This window comes from Callionymus lyra, chromosome 1, assembly GCF_982586985.1.
Source record: "Callionymus lyra chromosome 1, fCalLyr1.hap1.1, whole genome shotgun sequence".
Lineage (NCBI taxonomy): Eukaryota > Metazoa > Chordata > Actinopteri > Syngnathiformes > Callionymidae > Callionymus > Callionymus lyra.
In genome coordinates this window covers 30341458-30348754 of record NC_141818.1, presented here as the reverse complement: position 1 = coordinate 30348754, position 7297 = coordinate 30341458, and positions in this window count along the sequence as shown.

Here is a 7297-nt window from a genome sequence, read left to right as displayed (position 1 = left end):
GGGATCAATAAAGTTCTACCTACCTACCTACCTAGCTGTGGGGGAGGTAATGACTGCTGCCATCTAGCGATCGGAAGTGTAATTGCAACACAAAAATGAATATTTGCATGTTAATTGTTAATTAAAAGCGAGAATTTTGGTTTTACTAAACAAACTTGAATTGTAAATCATTAAAGAATTTGTGGTTAAAAATGTTTGAGTACTTAATGAGTTCTATATATATATATGTACTTTTTTATTGTATTTATTATTAGATGGAATTTAGAACAGCACATATCGAGAGACCCGGATATATCTTCTGAGAGTGGACTTGGCTCCAAACCAACTCTCCACTCGGCCACTTGGCTTTGACTCAAGTGGTGCATTCACTTGTGCGCTCGTTGTTGTGATCAGAAATGCGTCCTGCGTCCCACTCGTGTTCACGCTCTGATTTTCTCAACCCTCAGATGCCCGACAAGGACAGTCACGCGCACTTAACGAGCGTTGAATCTCCGGATGAGCTTGACCTCCCATTAATGGCCACCTGTTTCAGGTCCAGGGTGGTGAGGGTGTTTGAGGTTGTGTAGCCAAACAGCGTGTTGTTTAACATGGATGAAACACAACAATGCAAGGGGGCGGAGGAAGCGATTGGATTTTAATGATGTTTTCCAGACTCGGAGCCGAGTGAATAGCGCATTAAAGATGAAACGGCTGCAGCGGAGTCGCTGTCTTTTGTGTTTGGTCGGGAGTTTTTTTCATGTGGTCTTTAACATTCTGGCGGCAAACGGGAAGAAGGCGGGAAAGGTGAATGGATCGGAGCGGCCATGTTGGAAGCGCTTCCCTTTCCCGTCTATTCACAGACGTTCCTTCTATTTATTTTTCTAAAGCATTGAAACTATTTGCTCTCTCTGAATAGAATCCAATTCATCTCAAGGGCTACTTCCTGCGCCCCTCTTTCAACCAAGTACTGCTCTATCACTCCGGTGTTAATTCCGCCATGATTCTTTGAACCTCGCACTGATTTTTTTTTTTTTGAATGACGACCTTTTCATCTTTTATTCATGTTTCTCCAAAAGAAAATTGGAAATTAATAGTGGAAATATTCTGAGTTTTGGTCGTAGCGCTGAAGGGAGGACGTGAGGGATCAGTGGAGCTGAGCCGCTCAAAACCCTTTAAACATGTCACAGATTGTAATAATAATTGTTAATGCAGGATTGTGTATCCTAAGGGGAAAACATGTTGCACTGTAACTGGTAAAGCAAAAGGAGCGCGATGGGAAGAAATATAGAAAGTAGGATATTGAGCCGTATAATTAGAAATGAGTCATATTTAAAGCAGCTCTGGGTAGTTTTGTGTACCTTAATATTTTTGTACTAACATAACTTGTGATGACACATCAACTTAAAACTAGTTGAATGACTCATATACTGTGACTTGAGGTGTTTTGTGTAATTTTTAAAAGTTCTTGATGGTGTGAACATGCTACATATCCGCTGGTTGTGTTTTTTCGTTTTTTTTTTAAAGAGGTTGAAACTTAAATTATAAAGATCATATTCAAACTAGTAATTGAATAATTGGTTGTAATAACAAAGTTATTATATGACATCATGTTCCACTTATTATTTCACTTATTTCTTGTTCCTTGTTTCCTGTTGTTTCCACTCACCGTACATTTTTGTGATACCGGACCCAAGTGTGTGTTGTGGTTGCAGAAGTGAGCGACTCGCCTACACAAAATTAAACTACACAATCTATACAAAATCTAATGCAGTACTAAAGGAAAAGAAAAATAGGAAAGGATTGTAATTCAGATGGGGAAAGAATAAAAACAAAGTACACAACAGAAATCAAATTCAAGAATGATAACAACCAAAAATAACATAGTGGTCAACACGCGTGTGACGCAGGAGGAACGAATGGAGGAAAGTGTTAAGTTTTACAACCATTTGGAAAATCATGCGAGGAAGACAACGAAGGGAATGAACGCGGTCACACGCCATGGATTATTTTACATCCTCATTTGGATTTGTTTTATATTTCTTAAAAGATTTCTTTCCATAAATATGGAAATATTTGCTTCTAATACCATTTTTATTGACTGTATTTCATCTTTTTATAGTTATTTATTCCATAAGTCTGTAAATATGATGTAAACGTTTGGCCTCGGCGGTCGTCGAAGACATCATATCCAACCTTTGACGCGTCTACATATGACAAAAGACAAGTTTCAAGGTGTAGCTCACTCCTCTTCTTCTAAGCACTTCATTTATTTCACACTTTCTCCTCTATTTGTATCGTCCATCTGTCTTTTTCCTGTCGCCCCCCCGCACACCCCTGATCCGTCGCTCTACACATCCTTTCCTTGAGCGTGTAACCAAGGGTGAGCAATGTCTGGTCAGAGAAAATGTTCCCACATATCAAAAGGCTCCGGGGTTCTGAGTGGAAGTGGCCGGGAGAAGGAGAAGGTCAAGTTGAATACAGTGGGTGAGGAGCGAGGGATGAGGGCAGAGCTTTAGACGACGGTGATTAATACCAGCAGGAGAGAGTCTGCGACGCTGAAAAGACACCAAGACCGGGAACTAATGCAGCGCAGCTTTGTCCTTTATTTCCTCCCCGAAATATCCATTCATGGCTCCTCTTCCATTGTCGGTGTCATTTCTGGTCTATTTTGAAACAGAAGGAATTAAACATCTCAAGAGGTCATGAACCTCCTTGAATTAAATCAATATGTAAACGTCATTATTGACCCGTTTATGTATCAATGTTTAAAGAAAATAATTTTAATTTAACTCAGACCAGTCAGAGGCCTTTATGTAAACATACTTCCATTTAGGCTGTTTATACGTTTCAGGTTGCAGGTTCAAGAACTCTTTATTTAAGTATTTGTTTGCTTCATTATTTATAACATCGTACGACCATTAAGCTGTACAACAGTTTCCTCTTTTAAGAACAGCATAAAGTAAAACAAATCAATAAACTTATTCAAACAGCTTTACAATAATACATAGCAACTATAAAACTAAATCATTTTAAAATGTTTCTTTTCACTGTTCACATCAGTAAACAGATTAAATTTATATTTTCTCAAGAATATATATAAAAATAACTTCTTGGTTGGCACTAGATGTTTACGTTTATCCTCGACTTTTACTTCATGACTTTTGTATCTAGTCTTTATCGTTTCTTCCACCTAAGAATTTGAACTAGCGACCAACGCTAGAGGCCGAGACACAGTTTCAGGGGAGTTTAGATGAATAAGCTTTGTTTATTTTGACAGGAAAGTTTGAACTTGTCATATGTTGCAATAGCTTCATAAAGACAAGATCATCATAGTGAGGCGAAATTCCAGTTAAAGCAGCAGCATTTAATGCTAAAAGTCGCATTCAAGCTCTAATAAAAAACAAAAACTGCATTTATAAAAGTAATAAACGGTTAATTTTACTGATTCAAATTAAAATCATCCAACAATTTCTTGAAAGACAGCGATAGAGACATTAAGGGGTTGATCTTTGGACAAATATCTATAGAAATTATTGACAACACAGGCATTGTTTGAATCCTGAAATGTTTAATTGTTTGTCTAAATATTATGTTGTGTTATTCTATGTTAACCTTTGTATCCTTTTCTTTGGTTTATATTTGCACTTTGTCATGCCTTGCACGTTGTTCTTTTTATTTGAACTTTGTTCTTGTACTTGTTTTTATGGAACTATGTGAACTGGAAACCCAATTTCCCGAAGGAGATTTCCAGAGGGATTAATAAAGTCTATCTAATCTAATCTAATCTAAAGGTGATATTTTTCTTTTTGAAATTCCTTGTATTGTCATCCCTTACACTTTGTTCTTCTTATTTGAACTTTGTTCTTGTTCTTGTTTTTATGAAACTATGTGAACTGGAAACCCAATTTCCTGAAGGAGATCTCCAGAGGGATTAATAAAGTCTATCTAATCGAATCGAATCTAAAGGTGATTTTTTTTTTTCTTCTTCTGGAAATTCCTTCTGTTTTATCCTCATATTCTTCTATTTTAATCGTGGCACTTCCTTCTCCAGGTTTGTTCCGCCACACTGTGCACCAGCCTTCAGCCAAATTAGAATTCAATCCCAATAAGCAAATTTGCTCCCCCACAGGACATTGTTGAGCACGGAGCACAAGTGCAAGGTACTCCAATCATTGGCCTTGTTCCATAAACACAGGCCCGGAGCCTTCATTAACATGACAAGGACAACTCGGGAAAATCATTCTGGGACGTTCTCTCGCTCTCGACGACACACACACACACACACACACACACACATACACACACACGTCAAGAGCATTTTTCATTTGAGTTTACTTTTATTTCAAAATTTCTCCTCTTCTTGTCACAGAAATCTGTAAATTGATCTTATTTAGATCATGGTTTCGCTGAAACTTGATTTCGAGATCGGAGGACTGTGTGAAGTTCACTCGTGACAATTTTAAGTTTGAAGGCTACATTTTAAGTTTGTTTTATCAACGTTTAAAAAGTACCCAAAATAAGTCAATATTCAACTAAATTCAACTGCATAATTGTTTATCTGTCGACAAAGAAACATTTCTGTGGGATTATTAAACAGTAATATAAGATAAAACACAATCATTCCTAATATTTTTCAATATTTAATTACATAATAACTTACATTAAGTACATTAAGTTAGTATGTCGATGAACATGGATTTAAAAAAGGTATTTATGAACTATACCACTGTGGTATTTACCACATAGATGAAGCTTGTCTTGATATTCATTCATTCATTAAGGTTCTACCACGTTATCCTTTATGGGGGATCGTGGGGAGACTGGAGACTATCCCAGTATCATAGGGCGAGAGGCAGGGGACAACCTGGACAGAACAGCAGTCGGACGCAGGACACACAAAGATAGACAACCATTCACACACACACTCATACCTATGGACAATTTCCCCAGGTTCTCAATCAATCTCTGTATGTTTTTGGACTGTGGGAGGAAACCGGAGTGCCCCGAGTAAACCCACGCAACAAGATTAGAAAGAAATAAGATCATCTTTTTTTGGGATCGTTTGGCAATGAAATAATGAAGACAATATCGGACGTGCTGTTGAAGAGAAATACATTTCGCTTTGTTGACCTTGACCTCGTCTTTGATACATGATCCCGACATGTGTTGCACTTCTCAACACAACCTAAAACTACACAAAGATTCAACGCGTCAGGTTCAGAAGGCGAACCCTGAGCACTTCCGTCTGACTAAGCTCATAAACCACTCGCTGATTTTTCGCTCGCCTTTCATCCCAGAAGAAGTGCCTGAAGCCGCGGGAGCCTGGAAATGAACTAATTGGTTCAAGTGAAGAAAATGTAATGAGATGTAATGTAACATCATGATATTAATAAAACCGTATAATTAACTCGTTACAATCATTCCATTAAAAATCAAGTTCACGTTTTAATCTGTTTAAATCAATAGACAAACGTGGTAGGGGTGAAAAGGGCGGAATCCAAGGAGATAAAACTGACATAAAAGCGCACAAGAGAGTGAAAATACACAAAAATAGAATCAAACAAACATAGACATGAGAGTCAGAGCGAAATCCTTTGTCGATCCGGAATCCTGATAATTTCGAACTCAAAATGTACATATTTTCATCTTAGAAACGAACTTATGATATGTAATTATTATATATATATATATATATATATATATATATATATATATTAAAGTGATCTTTATAGAAAAAAATGTGTTCATTTTAATGTAGCGACTTGTGCTCAGTTGTCTTCGTTCAAAAAGACACTTAAAAACATCCAAATACCTCCAAACTGTTCGTCTGTAACGTCCATCTTGTTTTGAAGCCTCAACAAGAGGAATTGTTCTGGAAAAAAATGAAATAACTTATTTATTTTAGGTTGATTTGTAGCGGATGTTATCAGTCTCTGAGCTCCGGCCCTACGTCTTTTCTAATTTAAAAACTGCAAGCAAGTAAGTTTTACGTCGCTGGGCAACATTAGCACTGACGGCTAGCAGCTTCTGCTAAAAACAAACTTTAATAAATATTGACTTCTTTATGTTTTTCCAGATCAATTCTTCTTGTCGAGGCTTCGATACAAGATGGATTGCGGACGAGCAGTACGGAGGTATTTGGATGTTTTTTGGACAAAGACGAATACAACTGAGCTCCAGTGGCTACACTAAAATGAGCAAACATTTTAGTCTATAACTCTAAAGAAGAACATATTACTCTGGGTGAGCTGAAAATGAGTTTGAATATTGGATAAACAACAATTTAAGAGTGACTTGCATCGGTGTTGGTCGCCATAGGAAAGCTTGGAAAGCATAGCAACAGTAACTAAGAGGGCAGGGATTGCTCAAGGGCACACTCGTTCCTCCTCAGTCTGCAAACGTGAGGCGGAGAAGGAGTTCGGCGGCGGCTAAGTGGCTCAATGTGATATCGACTGGCTCACCGTGGCAACCTGCAGAAGTCCGCCGCCTTCCTACCAGCCTGGCAGACTCTCTCCTCCCTGCCTCCCTCGCTCCCATCCCCCACTCCCCGAGCTCCGGGAAAGCAAGTGACGTGGGGCTCCCTGCTCGCAGAATGGAGAGCGAAGTGGAAAAAAAAAAAAAAGAGAGGAGAGCCGGAGATAAAGATAGTGCACTCTACGACAATGACACCGGGTAGAGTCATTTTGGAATCAACGTGCCGGAAAAACCTGAAGCTGCCATTTCCCATTCATCTCACTGAGAATGACGCTGCTGCCTGATAACACATTATCTTTTTCACGTCGATAACAAGGAATCATAAACCATAATTACATCTTTAAATGAAAAGAAATTGTCGCTTACTAATCTTTATAAATGGATTTTAAATTTGGTCCCCAAAAAAAATCGGTTTCACCATCATCCATGTACATCTTGTCAAATAGAATATTCATTTCCTCTCTGCAGCAAATCAAAATACGGTTTCATTTCCTCCAGGTCATGCAAACACAGCGTGTCGTTAAGCTGCCAGCTAATCAGCGTTTTTCTTGTAATCCACCCCCCGCCCTCTCCTTCCTCGCCATCACACGCTAGGCCTCATCCCCCCGTCCGCCCGCATCCTCGCCGAGATAGATGCCACCGTCCTAATCGCCCCCCGCGGAGCGCTGCTGCAGGCCGCTCTGCACGTCCCTGCCTCATGATCACACACAGTTATCACCTGCCAGCGTGAGCGAACAACGCCGCCGTTCACCCAGACGCCGCCCGAAGGCCCCGCAAACCGAAAATCAACGAAGGAGCACCACACCCCCGGAAGCGTGACGGAGATCCTCCCCCCGGGCGTCGA